The sequence below is a fragment of the Nilaparvata lugens genome, chromosome 3 (genome assembly GCF_014356525.2).
Source record: "Nilaparvata lugens isolate BPH chromosome 3, ASM1435652v1, whole genome shotgun sequence".
NCBI classification, from domain to species: domain Eukaryota; kingdom Metazoa; phylum Arthropoda; class Insecta; order Hemiptera; family Delphacidae; genus Nilaparvata; species Nilaparvata lugens.
The window spans coordinates 72,052,145-72,073,343 of record NC_052506.1 but is presented as its reverse complement, the minus strand read 5'-3'; the positions used below and the strand labels follow the sequence as shown (position 1 = coordinate 72,073,343).

The 21,199-nt window shown below is 35.0% G+C and overlaps 1 protein-coding gene across 7 annotated transcripts in view; it reads left to right on the top strand.

Moving 5' to 3' along the window:
- LOC111044952 (keratin, type I cytoskeletal 9-like) overlaps window positions 1–21,199 on the top strand; it is a 176,306-nt gene that overhangs the window by 121,338 nt on the left and 33,769 nt on the right. For 6 of the 7 annotated variants that reach the window (XM_039424465.1, XM_039424462.1, XM_039424466.1 and 3 more), the window contains exon 1: window positions 3,422–3,720. The gene's annotated coding sequence lies outside the window, so the exon portion shown is untranslated. Of the gene's footprint in view, window positions 1–658; window positions 895–3,421; window positions 3,721–21,199 lie in introns of those variants that run through there. The other variant, XM_039424461.1, reaches the window with a different exon arrangement.

Sequence of the window (21,199 nt, the reverse complement as noted above, 5' to 3'; positions counted from 1 at the left end):
GAGCTTCAACAATACCTTTACTATAACGTACTCATATCTGTTGATTTTCATCCTGTATTCCAAAAATAACGTCGCGAAAAAAATACAAGCTCATTGTAATTTCATGATATATATTTACAGCTCAATAATGGCATACAATTTATCTTTCTTTATTCCATTAGAAAAGCACGCAAGTGATGGAAAATCATTATGTCCTTATGATTAAGCTATCAATTGATTATTTGGAAATTATTGATGAAAAAATTTACCAAGTCTATGCACTTGATATCAAGATTGGTTTCTTTAGCTTCAGGAGTAAATTGATGAAACAAATTCACTAAGTCTATGTACCTAATATCAATATTTGTTTCCTCAGCTTCAGGAGTATTAGTAAAGTATTCCTTTTTCTTAGATTATTGGTAATTGTTGAAGTAATAATGATCTTTGTACTCTGATTGTTCTTATTGAAATCGATACCATTTCCCAATAAATGAGTTCGCAACATCTTTCAGCATACCTACCGCCTCTATGGTCGACAGATAATTGTCGTCAACATGTGCAGAGCTGTTGGGTGATTTCAATACTGCTCCTTTCACCCACAAAATTGTTCAATGACAAAATTGTCCAGTGATATTCGTCAATCAGCAGCAGTTGAAGCTTTGTTTTGAAATGATTATAGGACTGGGAACTTCAATGGCGGCATGGTTGAACACGCACAGGAAGCATGTTGATGAAACGTGGACGCCCGCCGCCGCCGTCGAGGAGATGTGGAGCAAAGTAAGCGGCGAGTTATGTCAGTGCACAGGGGGGCATACGCAGAGGCTGAGGCAGAAGGAACCACCGTGCGGAACAGAGCACGCTTGTCGCAACCATTTCACATAGTGGTGGGCCCCAGCCACATCACGTGACTCACCGGTAACATGTACTCACCTATCAGTACGCTACTCATTGACCTTAGAGGTCTTGCAAGTTTGAAAATTGCCGTGATTTCCTGAAACATTCAACTTGGGATTACAGTAGGAAATCTTGGTGTTGTCGAACAATTTGGCATGTGGAACATGATCAGTTACTTCTGGCCAGAAAGATAAGATAACATCTTGTGAATTGTGTCTGTTTTCATCACAAAAGATCTAGGTAATGATATCACCTCATAATTTTTTGAAAGAAATACATAATGTTGGACTGTGTGAAAGATATCGATGTCTGGGTTATCTAACATTTGACATCACTCGCTTCTATAGTGTTGTTCAAGAAATTTGAGTATAAAAATGAACTTGAAGTTTTTGTAAGAAGCCGATTTCTGATTGAATCACCTAATAAAAATTTTCCCCTGCTTTGTTGATGAGGATGATCCCTACATCGACTCTAGGCAAGTGCGTAGGTAATGGTAGAAATGAAAAAAAGTAGAATAGACCTTTGGAATTAAAGAGAATTCATTATTCATGATAATTTATTTCAAAGCACATAACTGTCACTTAGTGGAAATGATCTCAAACAGTTGCCCCTCCCAAGAAGAGTACTGAGAGGACCTCACTTTTCATATAGTTTTTCAATAAATTAAAGTATAAAAACTAACTTGAAACTAATTGAATAAAAACACAAATATGTTGTCAAATTCTACTCTGAAAATGTGACCGGTGTGGTCACGAAACCATGGTCGTGTACCGAATAAAACAGTGTAGAATTTGACAACATATTTGTGTTTTTATTCAATTATGGAACGGTTCTACAATATTGACAATGACTCAGTCGAATTTTTAACTTGAAATTTTTGTGTGCAGCCGTATCATATGTGATGAGAGATTCGAGACGACTGTCCAATCCGATTACTTCTAGTAAAATTGTATCATTTTCACAATGAATGCTGGTTTTAAATGAACTGAATGAATTTGCCGATAGCAAATCGTTTCTGCGTGTAATGTTGACTTTCTTAGATTGCTTATGTCATATAAATCCTAAGCCAACTTTTCTTTTACTATTTATTGAATTATATATAACAGGACCAACCAATCAAGAATGCACGTCTCTTAAGAAGCTGGATATGGAACATCATTCCTATAGTGAGGTCCACGTTATAATGACAGTATGTGATCAACTTTGGTTTTGCTATGCTTGTCTATCATTCGACAAAGCCGATGGTACTATCCTTTTCTAGGTCAACAACGATGACAATTATGTTTTGACAGTGTAGAAATGTAATTTATTAATGCAGAGAATCGGCATCGCTATTCTTCTATCTTTATCCACTGCCATTATAACGTGGACCTCACTATAGTAATGAATGTATGATGTACTATGATCCTAATGATTTTTACAGTTCGATTCTTGTTCACTGGATTGCATATTATTTATGGTTTTTATCATATAACTGTGCACTATAGAACATTGAAGGGGACAGTCGTTTTTCTTTCATCTCTCTCCTGCGCTTATCCGTTCGTTTCCACGACAGTTCTTCCTTCCGGATTCCGGAATCCACATTCAACTAAACCTTGAATTTCCTCTTCCTTTTTATACATTCAGCATTGCTCTTGCACAGTAAACTCTCTCTCCTTTCCAAGTGTCTCATTCACCTAAAATGGTAGTCTATATTTTTGTAGATCCTGTGTGATTTCGTTTCCAAGCTGCAAGAAATGAATCTTTCTTCCATTCTTTTATAATCTACTCAGCCTTAAAGTACCGGTATGCGCTTTTTGTGAAACTATTATCCGAATTCTTCCATGAATGAAAGTTTTTATTCTATTGATAAACTAACTTCTTATATAGAATAATTCCTCTGGGTGGAACTTTCTCATCAGGTAGGCCTTACTTCAATACTCTCGAGAACTCTTCTCAGGATTCGTGATAGAATATATATTTCTTCTTTTTTCTAGTTTTCATTAGAATGAAATCAAACTATTCAAGTGTGACCGGAATTGAAATTAAGAGACCCAACTAAGTATTATGAAAGTCCTCCAATTCTAGGTTCAGAATTCAAAACCACAGTTGAATATTTTAGATATTACAGTATATTACCTCATATATATATATATAATATATATATATATAATATATATATATATATATATATATATATATATATATATTCATTTTCTGTAGAAGAACCACGTTTGAAAAACGGAAAAATAATACCTCATTGACGACACCATTTTAAAAAAGTGTTATAATAATAACTCGTGTTCATCCTTGAAATATAATATCTCAAAGTCGAATGAATATAAATCAACCCTACCTTTTACCATTGGCCTTCTTCTCAATCGCCTCTCCAATGGTCCTGCAGCTTAGCTGAGGCATGTTGATTGTTAAGTGGGGGATGATTAAAGTGTATCTGAAGAGGATTACAACAATGATCAGGCACCGTTCAATGATCATGGACATGAGTGATTTTGGGAGGGGGAAGATCCTGGCTGCAATATAGCATTCCTGCAAACAAGCAGGTAACTCACTAATGTGAATCGACTCGGGTGACTATAGGTGGCGTTGTATGAAGCAACGTCCTAGTGGCAGTGGTGTTTCGGCGCTTAGTTGAGCGCACATCTCCCCTTCTAGTGGTGCTCCATGCTCCATCCTTCTCCGTCAGCCTGCAGTGTTGTAATAACGGCCTCCCTCTCTCCTAACGTCTCTTCCAAGCGCCAGACTCGCTCGCGTCCTGCCTTGTGTTACCTCACTACGTCCAGTGCTAACTAACATTCGCAGTTCTCAACTCGCAACTTAACCTTGCTGGACCGGACTTTATACAAACAGGTAAGTCTTCAATAAACAATATTTTCCGAAAAAACCTTCTCACGATTCTCTAGGAATTTGAGAAAAAATCTGAAACAAATCGGATGTCCGACGTTTAACTCACTGTTCACCAGTTAAAACCTGTAGTGCTCATCCTTGATAACTTTCACTCGAAAAAGAAGAAACAATCTGAGAGTTTTACTTCCTCATGGCAAACATTTATCGGTGACCTTTAACATTATAATGGCTTGAAGTGGTTGAGTCGCTTATTCATTTCATAATAATTATTTAAAGTATGTAGATCCTAGCGTTGTATCACCTATGATTGACTAAGACTACCTACTGAATTTATTCGCATTATTAAATACGAAATTTTCCACTGATGATAGTTGTTTGAATTTTAATGGCCCCTTAAATAGGAGTAAAAATAAATAGGATATAGGGTATATGTAGGATTGAGTTTATCCAAATCAAGTGAACTAGAGATAATTGAAAGGATGTGATGTATTACAGATAACAGATAGTTCAGTGTGTAATGGGATGAAACATTTAGAATTGACCATATACATAGACCATGTAGACAGGCTGTACTGGTTGTTGAGTTGTCAAATCGTTTCAATTTATCCATTTCTTCTAGAAATTATTAGCTCATTTTCCAATGTTGAGGGCTCCCTGGCTCTTCTATGTCTGTGTAATGTCGGCTCCCAAATGAAGTGGTTCTCCATAGTTCATTCCGATCAGTAGATGCTCGTGTGGCGGAGAAAAAAGTTTTGCTTTGGTTGTTTCGAGCTTAATCATCCAGTTTGCCAATTACTTATTACAATTCAACTAAAATAAGAGTGTGACTATACATGAATGTCGTAGTGTTGCTGGAACTTTAAGTTTTCCTAATTCATTGGGATTATAATAAAACAAGCAAAACTAGGTTAATACAAGCATACCTTATAACACTTTGAAGAAAAGTTGAATTTATCAATTTTTTAATCAATCCATTTTATTTTATTTTCATAAAACACAAAGTGTTGTAACAAACGTCAAAGATACAAATAAAATAAAAACAGTCAGAGTAATTAGTACAACAATTAGTTCTACTTCGATGTGCGATCTTCTTGAATGAATCACCATAACACCCCCCTTTCCACATCAATAATTGATCATAAAGGAATTTGATCTCCCGAAATCTTCCTTCGGCTTACATTCTTCCATCTAAAATGAATCTACAGTTGATGTTTCGATAGTTACATATCACATGTAACATGGCTCATCGTTGCATCGAGATCACGTAACGCTGCATCGAGTCTTGCGTTATTTCTCATCTATTTAAATTAGATCTACAGATGTGGAAATTATCCAAAGGAAATGAATGTATAGATTACTATATAAGTTGAGCTGGCTACCTGTTTGTCAATCGAATGTTGCGTAGGTCAATTATTTGGGTTAGCACTTCGTTTCATTCCATTCATAAACTAGCCGGATAACGTGGTATTGATGATTGAAAATTTACGACTTGGTCGTTATTATCCAAGAACTATTCCATCTAGCATAATAGCAAACTTATTTGATTTGGCTTGTACTCTTGCGCCATTTTTCAATGATTCTGCAACGAGCTTTTGATTCACCTATGCATCATAATAACTGTAATCGGCTACAGCACTCATTCACTTCGGTGGCCATGCAATGCAGGAATCATCAGATATGCAGCTAACTAAATTATAGTGTTGCTAAGATTATGGACATACTAATTTCCCCTAATGAGTTTTGGACGGCGAGAGGAATTTATAGCTGCTCGCACTGACGATTTAAACGTTTTGAAGGCTGTCAATACTGGAGTTATTAAACTTGTTTTGGATATGCTTTGATTTGCTAAAAGGATTGTGAGAGACCATTTCTTCCGTTTAGACTTGGTGAACTGTGTTACTAATGCGTTATCATTGCCTTTTGTAGGTCATTGATTGTTATTCTCAATCACAATGGCAATAATGGAATATTCTTCTCCTTATCTGAACTCAAAGATGAGTAGATTAGGGATATTGAAATCTCCTTTTTTTGGTGCCTTGTATCAAAATGTCTATGATGATTTATCAATTTATTTTTGACTTCACATCATCGAGTTCCTCTTCTATAATAATATGACCTCCTCATTACTATCCTTTCATGCTCTCCGTCCAGTAATTTCTCTGAGACTTCGGTTCATAATGCACAATAATTATTATCAACTTTCTATTAATTTGAAACATTGAAAAGTAGTTTGAAACATCAAGGTCATTTGCGCTAGCCATGTGCTACTAGTTACAGTACTTTGATCTAATTTCAATGTCAAGGTACAATGAGAAGTTAATCACTAGCGCGTCTAGTGATCTAGTCATAGGCCTATAGCCCAGCAGTCTACTAGTACGTTACCGTATAGGTCTTACTTAATTCTCGTAATATTTAACACTCATTTCCATTAAATTATAAAATTCATTTTAATGGATTGAAGCCGCGAGAATATATCTTAAAGTTCCAAACATGAATTCAACATCAAATTTTAACATTTTCATTTGATATGAATATTATAGAATCTGAAATGTGACAAGCAAGTTTTTCAACTTTGGAGTCTATGAAGTTTCAACATTCAGATCAATATAATTTATTATAGCTATTAGATTTTTCCTTATAATAACTATGAAACGAGTACAACTTAAGATTCGTCATCAATTGTATTAGTATCAATCAATGAATATAGTGTTTAACAAAAGGCAATCAATCTTCTTTATATTGAAAGATTTGTCCAAAATCAATGACAGTCTCCTGGACTGTGTACCAGACCAAATCAAATGCGTTTTGAAGCAATTTAAATGTTATCAAGCCCTGAACGTGCACTTTTCATTCCGAATGGTTGAGCCTATTGGTTGAAAAAATATGAAAAAATTGATGGTGTTACTCTATCTCGTGACTTTTTGACAGACATCGACATTAGGCTACTGCTTGGAGTAAATTGCTAGATAAGGGTGGCGAATGAAATTTGAACAAATCAAGTGACGCTTGAGGTTGTGAGTTTAGTCTATATTAATAAGACTTAACAAGTCATTGCAACTGATCAGATTTTTTGAGCTCATCAGTATTCATAAATTGGAAAAAACGTATCAATCACTGTTATCAGTTCTTTAAGGTACCTTAGAAAATATTGCTTGCTTGGTGTAGAGACATGAAAAAATAATTTTCAAACCATAATATTCAATATTTTTATAATACAGTTCTTACTCTATATTAATAAAACAAACATAATTCAACATCAGGCTTTTGTAATTTTTAATTCTGTACTCTGTTCTCTGCATTCTCACTTATGTTTCTTTTTTTGTAATTGATCTCACTCTTACATTCAAGAAAAGCATTTTCCTTAAAATGAGTTTTTTTCACTTTAATAGTAAATTTTTCAGTGCTTATATACTCCAATGGATCTGATAATGATCTCACTTATGTTTACTACTACTGACATTTACTGTTTTCTTTACTCAGTTTAGAATGATGAAATGAGGTTATTCTTTATAACTTTTCGTTAACCACACCAACTGGATGATTACTCTTGGAATGGGTAAGAAAGATTAAGTGAGAGATGAAGAAAGAAAATGCGCACGATTCATTGAGAGTAAGAGAGACAAATTGAGTGCAAGAAACAGAATAGGAGAAGCATTATTATTTTTAATGAATTCATTGTAGAAGTGTTATTTGGAATAGCTTCATTTCGAAACAATTTTTTTCTTTTCTGACATGAATAGAGTTTTTGTGGAATAATGGAATATCCCCCTTAATAAGGCATCTGAATCGGGTTTTAACAAGCAATGTCTCTAAAGAGGAACTCCGCTGAAGCAATATTGAAATAAGACTTTGATCAAAAATTTCCACTTTGATATTTTTGAAAATTCATAACTCCAGCTTTCCTACTACCTACATAATAATTTAATACTATGAATATAATATATTATATCATTTTATTTGGTAGAATTATCTATAAATTCATTTTTTTCAATTATTATTCAATTTCAGTTTCATTCGAGTAACATTACATTCATTCTTCCTCGATAATTATTTCATCTGTTACTTAAACAATTTGTTATTGAGGATTGAAAGTGATTTATCTTCTATTTTTAACTACTTCCTTACTCATCCTGCAAATGATAAATTTGTTGATACCAGTATTCAGGAATTAAATGAGTCTATTATAACTGCTGTTCTATTAATATACTTCCTGTAAACAAATAGGATCTCTAGTGAGCTGTTATTATCATGAGTTCATAGGTATATTACAATTGCTCAATTTGATGAACTGTGAGTAGTTTCTAACGTTTGTCAAAAGTTTGCGGATGCTGCTTGAAGAATTTCTAGGAAGGTGATAGATTGTAAACAGGATTCAATTGATGAAAACACATTTTTGGCAATTACGATTTTATGGAGGGGAATAGCCTCAGTGTCGTAAAATCGTTGGAATATTTTCCTGGCTTGGTCTCCTTCGATATATCAGTCATTTCATCTTCCTCAACTATTTATATGAATATAACAATATAGTTTTTCATCCATCATTTTTAACATCATCTTCTTCCTCACCATTTTTAATGTTAACACCTGTTCTATTGAACAATTTCATTGTTTTATATCCAATTTCATTGGATATTCGATTTAGTTATTACTACCTTCCTTGTCGGTGTTAGGTTGTCAGTTTATTGTTGCTTTGGATTGTAGAGCCTCTTTTCCAATCATTTTTTCATAGTATTCGGCTACGTTCTTTCTACGAACTTATTCGTTTTATATGCTGATAGTCTGTCGATCTAGCACATGACGCTATCGTTCTTTATAAGCACATTACTAAACAGAAGCTGTATGTAAATAACATTATAGATCACTTATACCTGTGCATGAGATGAAAGAATTTCAAGCCCGATGTAATAACAAATTTAGTGAAGTATTTCCTCTGCACAAGAAGTATGCCTGTTTAAATATAAAAACTCAATCATCGACTATTTGGTAATATCAGAAAATGCCGCGTCAAGATAGGCAGCCGTATCTCTCAGTTGATAGCAACTTTATAATGACCCAAAAAGTTTCCAACATACATAAATACTAGTGGAAAGGAGTGAATGAGAGAGAGAGAGAGAAAGATGGCGCATGTACACTCAGATGGCGCACTCAGCACACTCAGTCATACTTGCCCAACTCGGCTGTGCTTTTAGCCCGCTGTTGGATAAGAGCTCCTCGTAAAACTAAATACGTGTTTGTACAGTAGTGGCATCTGGCAAGGCAACCAGACAAGTCTGGCTCACACAGCACAGGGACCTCACGCCTGAGTAGGAGAAGAATTCGGATAATTCACAATCTATAAGAATGTATTTGATTGATTTGGCAATCAGGAGAAGGAAAAATAGAAGTAGAACCAGTTCCTTGTGTTGCTAAAATACAAATTCAAATTATATTTATTGAGTTAGTATTATTTCTCCATTCTTAAACGTAAAAGATAGTCTGCTTCTAGTAGATTATTTTATTCTTGTTTCTAGTCTTCTAAGCTACTCTAGTCGGTTCAATATTTGTCCATGTAATTCGAATACCACTGATTGATTGCAATATTCTCTAACACCTTACCAGATCTGAGAAGTTGACATTCTAGTAACATGCTGTTTCAGGCTTCTAACACATACCAAACCAAAACTACGTCTCTCTTCTCACTCCCATTCTCTCTCTCTTTCTCCCTGTCCCTCTTTCCCCCTCTCTCACTCTCCGTCCCTTTCCCTCTTCCCTCCTTCTGCTGGCTAGATTAAAGTTTTAAAGAATCTATAGGAATGTATTATCAACAAGCAAGATCTGTTAAGGAGACAAGAGGTTTTTGACGTGCAAACACACTGAAAACATGCAGACATGCAGACGGGCTAATCCAGAAATTTAGACTTTTTCCCAGGATTGACGGTTACAGTGAGTAAATAAAACCTATTATGATGTTCTTGATTATCTCATTCGTATATTCATAAGATGATCCATTCCATTGCAGTACAACTACTGTAAGTTCATCTATCATGGAATTAGTGACTATCAACTATGCGGAATTCAATAATTACTATCCATGATATATTGGGGAAGTTGAAATAATGTAGAATCTGTGATCTCAAACAAATACTTAGAGTTTGCTGCTGTGTATAGATGATCAATATTGATTACTTGTTTTATTCACGAATTCAATGATGTTTTTCCTTTTTTATCAGATCTATTGAGAAATACATCGTGAAGAGTAACATCGTGTTTGACAAAAATGTATTCTACAATGAAAAAATTCAGACTTCCAGAATTCAATAATGTATTCTACATTATTACAAAAATCTCAGATGCTTCTATTTCAATTTCAACGATAAATGTTAAATGCCATCCTAATCTCTCAATGCCACTGAGGACACAGGTTTGCTTGGACACCGAGTGATCTGATAAGAAAAATTAATTACTCTGTTGTCTAAACGTTGCTTGTGGTTTCTTCAGCGAATCTGAAATTATGTGGCCAAACTTTTTGCTGTCTGTGCTGAGTGGTCTGGGTGGTAATGGTGGAAGGTGACTGACTTGCTCTGGTCTGTGGTGGCTCATCTCATCAGAAATGAGCACGTGACCAAAACAAGCAGCAGTGCACTCGCGAGATCAACATCACTGATATGACGGCTCAGCCGCCACCAGCCACTATGGCCAGATTCACTTCCAACTGCCAGCATCCCTCATTAATAGCATCAATGCTTCTCATGCAACCAATGCTGACCAGAGTAAATCCCACTATCAGTCGGCAAACTTGTGTTAGGAACAAGTTTGAGTTGGCAGCGATCGCAGCCATCGCCATAAACTGGTTTCCAGAAATTATGTCATAGGACAACTTCCCGATACTATTACAGAATTGGAAAGATAAAGAGGTCATTGAGCGACAACACTATCAGATGACAACACGGTGATTTACTCACTTATGACAATATCATATTATTGAGATCTCACAAAAAATAAGTCACGGTTGCAATGTTGATTGACGTCACGTTTGGAAACCTCTACGAGTGCGAATTATCGGAGCCTGACGTCTCTCGCCATTTGTACCTCATTTGCATCAATCAAAACAAACTTACTGATTGGAACATGTTTCAAGGAAAGGTTAACGGTTGGAATTTTGATTTTATAATCGCTTCAAACTGCAATGATTGCACCTATTCTTGTTTGTAGGCTTCTAATGAGTGTCTTGTGGTGGATGAGTGTAGACTGCGGAAAACTTTGAAATTTTGTCTGGGTAATTCATCTCTATTATGCTTATTACCAATATTGGTTAGTTCTATTTTGTTGGTAAGCGTTCAGTGGGACGTAGAAGAATGTCTTGGTTGAGAAACCTCAGGGAAGCATTCAACTGCTCGTCACAAGACCTCTTCCGAGCCGCAGTAAACAAAGTGAGAATATTGTCATGATGGTAGCCAACCTCCGTAATGGAGAAGATACCTAAAGAAGAAGATTTGTAAAGTTAATTCAGAATATCACATCACCAATGAAATATATCAGTAGACTTAATATAAATAAAATATAAATCTCAGTACCCTTTTAAATTATTTTATCACAACATGTTTCGGACATTAATGCCATTTTCAAGTCTTGCAAAGACCAAAGACTTTGCAAGTACCCTTTTAAATTATTTTATCACAACATGTTTCGGACATTAATGCCATTTTCAAGTCTTGCAAAGACCAAAGACTTTGCAAGACTTGAAATTGACATTAATGTCCGAAACATGTTGTGATAAAATAATTTAAAAGGGTACTGAGATTTATATTTTACTCATATTAAAAGTAGCTCTAAAGAAAAAAAAGACATTAGAATGAATCTATGCTAATGAGAAAATATATTCGTGTTTGGGGTTGGCTTATTTTAATTGATCGAATCCTACGATGATACCAACGAACATGCCAACGGCGTTTCAAAGGATAATGGTACCTAGGTTCCTTCAAAACGTCTTTGATAGTCACAGCCATGTATAGTCTCAATAGAGACGGCTATTGTTTTCTTAACCTGAGGCTTTTGATTTGTATATAAATTACAAACTCTCAAAGCTGATAAACCTCGAATGATCGCTAATCTGAGAGACAGAAATATGAATTTATTGATAACGTTTTCTGCCTCAGAACTGAGACACTCAGTTAGAATGATATCACAATAATGGGTAATGTAAAAATGTAATTCAATAAGAAATTCAAAATTCAAGTATCCAACTGGGGAAATTAGTATTCGATTAGAAATGGAGCATCAGTTCAATAATCTGGTAATTGGTGTTCAAGAGAAGCCAATCATCCTAACCGGTCTAATTATTTGTGCAGAACAATTGCAGTGAAGTGTGACCAAAGTCAATTTGCCTGGTGCTTTTTGGCATGCGTCTCTGTGAACGAATGTCTCACGTAGATTGGCCTATCTGCACCTTGGCCTTAATACAATGCACTTCAGCTGAAGCTCGCTGCTAGCCTCTGGCCTCAGGCCTGTCACCCACAAAACCTCTAACCGTGTCCTTCAAACGCACATCATTCATTTTCATCCAAATAAATAGCATCCGACCATATACTGAGTAGTGCCACTGCCTATATGACTCACATTATGAAATCTTTCGCATTCAAGTAGTGTGGTTAGAATTTCGCGATGTTATACTTGATTCAGCTATGAGATATATTTAGATAATGTTGAATAAACAAGACGCTTTCAACCAGCAAATTTTTTATACAAATTGAATAAAAAACTATTGTTGTGGATCATAATATACTAGCCGTCAGGCTCGCTTTGCTCGCCATATCCGTTCAGCCAGGCGGACCCCCGTCTGGATCGTTCGAAAATGAGATCAGCGGGCTCGCTTCGCTCGCCTGCATTTTTCATTTGAGCATGCTTCATTCCATCAGAAAGTCAAAGTACTGAGAAAACCCAAAAAAGCTGAGAAAAACGTTGGAAAAACGCTGATTTTGGGCGTATCTTTGATGAAATATTAAAGTCACCACATCACAAAATTTTTAGACCCTAGCTAAACATCTGTACCAAATTTGAACATGTTCTGTCTATTTACTTGATGAAAGAAGTGAGAAGAAGCAAAAAACCGCTAATTTTGGGTGTATCTTTGGCATTATTTCAAATTCCTTCTAACACAACATTATTACACCCCAGCTGAGCTTCTGTACTAAATTTGAACTTTATTGTTCATTTGTTCTCGATAAAGCTAAGAAAGCGCAATAAACGCTGGAAAAACGCAGATTTTGGGCGTATCTTTGGCATTATTTCAAATTCCTTCTAACACAACATTATTACACCCCAGCTGAGCTTCTGTACTAAATTTGAACATTTTCTGTTCATTTGTTCTCGATAAAGCTAAGAAAGCGCAAAAAACGCTGGAAAAACGCTAATTTTGGGCGTATCTTCGACGTTATTGCAAATTCCTTCTAGTACAACATTATTACACCCTAGCTGAGCTTCTGTACTAAATTTGAACAATTTCTGTTCATTTTTTCTCGATAAAGCTGAGAAAACGCTAAAAAAAACGCTGGGAAAACGCTAATTTTGGGCGTATCTTTGACGTTATTGCAAATTCCTTCTAACACAAGATTATTACACCCTAGCTAAGCTTCTGTATCAATTTTTTTTTCATTTTCTGTTCTTTTGTTCTCGATAAAGTTGAGAAAACGCTAATTTTGGGCGTATCTTTGGAAATTTTTCCAAATCCGTTCTTAGTGCGACTCTAAAGGGCCAACTGAACATACCTACCAAATTTGAACGTTTTTAGTCCGGTAAATTTTTAGTTCTGCGAGTGAGTCAGTGAGTGATTGCCATTTCGCTTTTATATATATATAGAAGAAGATCATAGTTTATGAATTTTTCCCTGTTTTGCCTGCAAGTCATTAATACACCTTGAGGAGCTTCTATTAGGCTAATTCATCTGAATATCTCTAACAATATCATTCTAAAATGCATTCAGACTCTTATGCGCCACGAACACGCGCATTCCACTTTTCATCAGCTGATGCTGTGCTTATTAAGGTGCGTACAGATTTACGCGTCGCGACACACGAGCAATTCACTTTTAATCAGCTGATGACAAGATTTTTATATCTGTATCTTACCGTTTCTGAACAAATACAGATATAATCAGCTGATGAAAAGTGAAATTCGCGTGTTCGCGGCGCGTAAATCTGTACGCACATTTATATCACCTGTACCTTACTTTTTCATTACAAATACATATCAGATGTAATAAGCATCAGCTGATGAAAAGTGGAATGCGCGTGTTCTTGGCGCGTAAAACTGTAAGCACCTTAACAGCTCTCAGAATGCACCCTTCCAATTCAAGTGCTCTTAGAAAAGTCGTTTTCATTTACAGCATTAATAAGCTGATTTGCTGTACAAATCAGGTTTAGAAGCTGTTATATTATGTTTCTTCTTGGCTGGGAGCTAGACCATTTGGTTCGATAAACTAAAATGTTTATCACCTATTAGTACAATTTTTTACCTGCTATACTTTTTAGCGCATACCGTATCACATAGACCTCATTCTGTCTGGGAACTTTTAGGCTTATTCATGTATTACATTTGCTTTGATCATGGCGCCTAACAGGTTCATTTAAAAAAATTCACTCTGGTTCTAGTGGAATTACGGTAAGTGAATATGACCCATTTACTGCATATGTATGTGAGAGCCTTCCTCCAAGCGCAAATTGTCTACCGGTACTTCAATTGTTTGTTATCTTAAACTCATGAATCTCTTAATAAAACTCATCCATCTTGTTATTTCTTGTGAGATTGAAAGTGAAGAGACAGCTTATATTAAAGATCAATGCTCTTCTCAAGTTGGCAATGAGATTATTTGGCTGTGTTGTGAACTTTACTTACCTCTCTACTTACCTTGAGTTTAACCATTCAAGCAGAATAGTAATATCTTCTATTCTTTTCAATATGTTCCATTACAATTGGATCGTGAATATCTGCCAATCCGGACCTTGACTCTACATTACATTTTTCAAATATCCTCAATATGGAGAAATACCACAAGAAGAGAGGAGATTCCACAACAATCAATTTTTAATCCTCATATGATTTGAATTCACATCAACAGATCTATAATCCTCTCAGCTTTGTAAGTTATTCCTCCCTCCTTTTTAGTTTTCTATCTGATTAAGGCCTGAGTTTCTTTTATTTATTATAATTATTATTATTCATCTTCTGCTTTTAGATTCTACTTCCTATTTAATGTTGTTAAATCGTTAGTTCAGATAGCTCACCAGAAGATGAAGTATTCTGAGTCGGGTACTAGTGCTATGTAAATCGTCGTTGATACAGTCTGACTATTTAACATATTTTTCATAGGCTAAACTTGATTTGATATAATATTTTATTCCTTATCTAAGCTTAAGTTATTGATTGTAGTTTTTACACTATTGTTACCTGTATAGATTAAGTACTCTTTCCCCGCGCACGGATCAGCAGTCCATGCGGAGAAATAATTATTCCATGATTATTCTATTTTATTTTGTACAGTGTTTTATATTGTAATAAAGAAATTGAATTGAATAGATATCTTACAACCCACATTGCTATGAACTTGGAATTTATTAGGCCCTGTCTTCTATGGAAGTGGAATAATTTAAAATTCATCCACCATAAATGACTTGAAATAGACTACAATATAGTATTCCATTAACAAATAGAATACACGTGGGTAATGATTCATCGACTGGCTTTATCATTGTTGAAGGCGAATCTTCCAAAATTATCCAACTACAGTCTTTCTAGTAGATCTCATTCATAAACTAGATCCTACACGGCGATTTCAACTTCCCGTTCATTGACATTTAGGAGGAAATAGAAATTGAAATCTTTGGATTCATAAAATATCATGATAGTACCCTTTTTTGAAAATTTTGGAATATAAAATAACAGATTAAAAACACAAATCAAAATAACTAGTTTCATTGTTTCACATCATCTTCAGGCTTTAAAAATAAATTTCAAAACCTAAATTTATTTATTTTTAAAACATGAAGATGATGTGAAACATTGAAACTAGTTGTTTCAATTTGTGTTTTAATCTGTTTTTTCTATTATAAACTTATCAAAGAAAGGGTAGGAACTATACTGCTATTTTATAAACAAAAATAAAAATAAGTAACCCTGATTACATACATTTTAAAATATTCGGATTTGATTTAGACTTGATTTTAAGTACTTGTTAATGGCAACTGTCGCTTCATTGAATACTCTGATTTGAGAGCGAATAATCCAGCTAGCAGAAAGAAGAGAATAATGACCAAGATACAAGTTGAAAATGTGTTTCAACTTTCAAGGGTCACGATCGAGGTGAAAGGTATAACATAATGCATAACCTTGCATAACCTTCGCCGGGTCTGAGTCGGAAGGAAGCGATCATGCTATCAATTTAATATTTATTGCATGGCGGCGCTACAGTATTGACTCTTAAAAGCTACACGATTATTGTCGGTGTGCAAAAATTATTCCATCTCTCAAGCAAGTATTCTTGAAGTTCAGGTTGGGTTCGTTCAACTTGGAAAAAGTGAGCATTCAATTCCCATTCCACAAACCCTTTAAAATCAATTGAAATTATCTAATTTCTTTTCAAAACAACTATAATGTTATCCTTCCCATTCTTTACACCTTGTACTGTCATTTGACATGTACAATTATATCAAGTACAAGTACAATAGTAATTGATACCAATTACATCATAGTTTGTTATATTATTTGTTATTCTGTTTACCTTGTGGTGTGGTCTGAGCCTTAGAATAAAGAGCGTGTTCTCCAGTATATGATTCATTTACATGAATCTGTGTAGGTCAATAGATTCTGGATCATTGTTGACTTGAAAAACATTGGAGCCCTTGTCCCATGACCGAATTTGGCGTTTGCGGTCACTGTCCAGCTGCAAGGCATGCAGAAGGGAAAAGTGATAGCATGTGAAAAGTGCTATAGAAACTGGAAGGCGACTGTCAAGGTTGATAATCCACTTTTGGATCGGATGTATTAATGTTTAATGTTAGCTGGAGCGCCTTTTTTTTTGGTAATAGCCTACACTGCAAAAAGATATCATTGAAATTTTATTGGATGAACTATCATTATTGGAAGTAGTTCTTTACCACCATAACGACCTCAGTGAAGAACTATTATTCGTTTCAGTATGTATTCATAATTCTTATCTCAGTATGATCACAGTATCTACAGAAAAAAGTTGGCCAAATTCATTCTCTGAACAAGGATAGTGGGAGAATGTTTCTTGTAGGCTAACATTGTACGTGCAATTGGCTGTGACGAGTGTTTACTTGTTGGATCAATCTCCTTCATTTTCTTTTCAATCAATATTCATAAAATTTGTTCATCTAATTACAGTAGGCTTACAGTATCGAAAAATCTTGACCTGAGTGAAATAGAAGTAAGGAATAAAAACTCAATGATCTGTCGAATGACAAACTCAAATCAAAGAGAAAATAGTACATAGAAAAAGGATATTCGTTTTCTTTGTCCAAATACACATAAGTCTGCCCAGTCTAAGGTCCCACAACATACGTTCCATACATTCAATAAATGAACGACTTTCAACAGCTATGGTAATAAACCAAGGCACGGTCCAATGAGTTCAATGTGATCACGCGCTTCCAGGTAGGCTACCTAGGTAACCCTAGAACTGTTGAGCTCGAATGTGAATTCATCGTACCTGCCTCATTGAATAAAAACAATGTGAAAGTTTGTGATTGTTTGCAATTGCTATAACTTTATCGGCTAGTCATTGTAGAAATACAAGCCATTCTCTCTGAAAGTTGAAATGGTCTGATTAATGGTTTCTGATTAATCTGTCTGCAATGGAGTTGAGTATGATGTGGAGCAGAGGCGTTGTTCATGTAGGGATTGAGTGCAGTGCATGAATGAGCTCGACCAATAGCAACTTGGCTCGATATCAATAGTCCCTTCAATTTTTCTGTTTTGAGAAATATCTAGAGGAGGAGGACAGAGTCGGTGGGGAAACTGACTGCTGGGTCAAGAAACCAGTTCCTTTTACGAAACAATCACAACCGAACTCAGCAAGGCTGTACTGTGCCTCTGTTGCGTAAATATAGGCTCTACGCGTCAGGTTACTTCACATGGGCCACTTGACAACGCCACCTCATTCTGGGTCTAAGCAAGGGTTGTGCACCCTTATATTTTCCACCTGTTCCAGCCAGAGAAATGGGAACGGGGATTGAAGCAAAGCAAGACCATATAACTTTAATAATTATGATATAAGGGAACTTTTACTCATAATCTCTATATGATTGCGCTGTTACAATGCAATGTATATGATAACATCGGAAAATATGCATTCCAAAAATTAAAATACCTGCTGTCCTTCTGTATTATTTTTTTTAGAATGTGCAACACCAGATTCTATTTACTCGAATATCAGTCAGAAAATGTTTGAAGCTTACATTTTTTTATGAATATTAGCCGGTGTGGGCCGTGACTTATTTCTATCACTTTGCAGTGTTAATTTCAGTGTAACCTGAGATTTTTCACAATGATTAAGTTTATTCATTTATCCAATCTTATAATTTTGAAAATATACCAGTGTGTTTTCCATTTTGATTTTTCCAATCAGAGAATTCTGAGAATCAACTCAGATATGAAATTTGTTGGAAATATTATGTTTTTAGTCACAAATATAGTTTATAAGTTAAACCCGACTTTTTCAAGACAAGAATCTTCCAATTTCAAGTTGAAAAGATGTCAGGCATAATTTTAAAATTTCTTCAAAACTATCTACCACTTTTGTATCACTTTCAAAGTCAGTATGAAGTTCTCAAAAACAATCTCCATAATACTGTAGGAAGTAGATAGAATAATGCTTTGAAATATTAATTATTTTGCTGTTAGAGCTTGGAACTAACTAAATTAATTGATTGACAAGAATTTTATAATTCATCAAAAAAGTTGATTCCATTTTCAATTAATAGGTACAAAAATAATTTTCCACGATGGTATGGCAAGATATTCCCTGAACTTTGAATTTTCTCAAACTCCTTTCAAAGTAGTTTACTCAATTAATGTTCGAAATAAAGTTTCCATTGCCAAAACTTCTGAAACTTATCTAATATAATTATTTAAGCTTTCAACACTATGATGAAAGAGATTAATCATTGGGGAAAGGCTGTACCTTTCCTAGTAGCTTTGCGGTCAGTGGCTTAGTCGAGAGCACCTATCACCACACTCAGAAGGTCGACCAGCCACTACTAGACTGTTGACATTTCTTGTCTTGAAGATTGGAATTTTTATCGCAAGCTAATCCTGAATCTTATTTTTTACAAGAAAAGTTTATTCAAATAATCGAATTTACACAATACTAACTAAACAAAAAGTGAAATCAAATTTGTGTGATAAATCATTTATCCTTTTAACAAACCCAGTTATTGGACATAAAAATGTACACAGTAAAACGACAAAACTCTATCATAAATTAATATTGTTCCCATTTTCTAATATATTTTGGAAATTCACTGATTAATATTCATTCAATCACTTATCCAACAGCTATCTCATTAAAATTATTCAATGTCCATTTTTTATCTACTTCAATACTTTATTATTTTTTATCATTCCAATTTCTTGTAGGCATCAAAATAATAATATGAAGATTATATTCAACTCAAATGATGGTTGTTTGAATATAACTTTCTCTGCTAAAACCTTAAAAGATATTCACCCATAATCTCAATAAATTATAAATTAATTGAATCCTACACAAAAGTAGGAGGATTCAAATGATCAGATCAAAGATTCATGTACGGTACATTACTGTGAGTCTTAGGCTCAACTCACACTACCTCGACTCAAATCGTAAGACTCCTGTCGAGGATACTCGATCTTACGACTTTCTTGCTCATTGTCACTACTTCAGTTCCATGCTATTCCATTTCTAACCGCACATTATTAAAAAATATGAGATACAATTCTTCACTTCTGCGCATGTAACAATTTCTATAATTATTATGAATATATTGTCTTATCTAATTCTTATTATTGTCTTATCTAAAATGATAAAACATCACTTTCATGAAACATAATCTAACTTTCATTAAAAATGCACGGTACTATCCAACTCAAGTCGAGGTTCGACCAACATGACGGGTCGACACTCAACTTAGTCTCGCAGTCGTGAGATCGCGGAGACTAGAATCGACTGGTCTGAGTGTCACCATTTGAAAACACATGCTGCGTCGAGAAGAGACTAGAGTCGCAGTGTCTTCTCGACTGGAGTCGCGTAAGTGTGAGTTGAGCCTTATATTAATTTATATTCAAAAGCCTTTTTAACACTGAAATCGCAATTTGGGTGAGTTGAATTTGTAGAGTTGCACTTGAACTTGCATTGGCATCAACTGACCACTGACCCAATTGCTAGCCTTTTTGATTGAACAAGCTGTTTCAAAACACAACACCGAAACTTGATATGAGTATTCTAATTGCAGGTCTAATAACATCCGGGGATTAGGAAACCAAGCACATTAGTTATTCTCATTCAACTCATTGTTATTCAAAGCAATTATATTGTTAAGTTGTTGTAAGTGTGATGACACTGGCACAGTTAGTTGTGAGGTGTTTCAATTGAGAATACCTTCACCAGACAAGAAGTACCTATTTGATGCAAAATGTTGATTGGTACATACATTCTGCAGAATCCTGATTTGATATACAAGTAGACCAGTCGGTCCAACTAGCCACGGGTGCAGTCTGGTGTAGGTAGACTGCTCTGCTGTGGACCACCTCAAGTGGGTCACACTCATAGACTCAAGTCCTTTTACAGACACCTGTCTCGACAAACATGAGCATTCGTATCAATTCATTTCGAAAAGTCACCATTCTAATCAAATGCATTTGGTGATTGCCTTTACTAATGGTCATCTCCCTGTCTGGGTTGCCATTATTTTCTCCTAGAAATTTTTAATTGCTCTGGTCACTGCACTGAATGGTTACCAACAAATTGAAAAATCAACACAAATCAGAGAAATTTTCCTCTTATCCGGAATCATACAATGCCAATTGGAATATCATCATTATTACCTATTAGAATAATAAGATTAATTTTTATAAAATTTTAGTGTCTAAACAATCTGAAATCATCCATTTTATTGACTTGTGGAAACAATTTTGAAGCAGTTAAATCAAGCAAAAACTGCCAGTGATATTGCTCTTGAATCTCCCAAATTTCATAATGTTGTGGAAAGATAATAAATTATTATCAATCAATCCAAGAATATAGGCCTACAGAAATATAGAAATAAGCGCACAAAAATACAAAAACATCAATTACTATACAAGTGATACACAACATTGTAGACATAAATGCTCACAGTGGTGGGGCTAGTTTTTGAAATTGAAATTCTTGGGAGATGGGTTGCAAAAAAGGTTGGAAAGTGACTGGTGACTGACGAACGTTGCTTGCATGGGTTCCTGAATCAACATAACG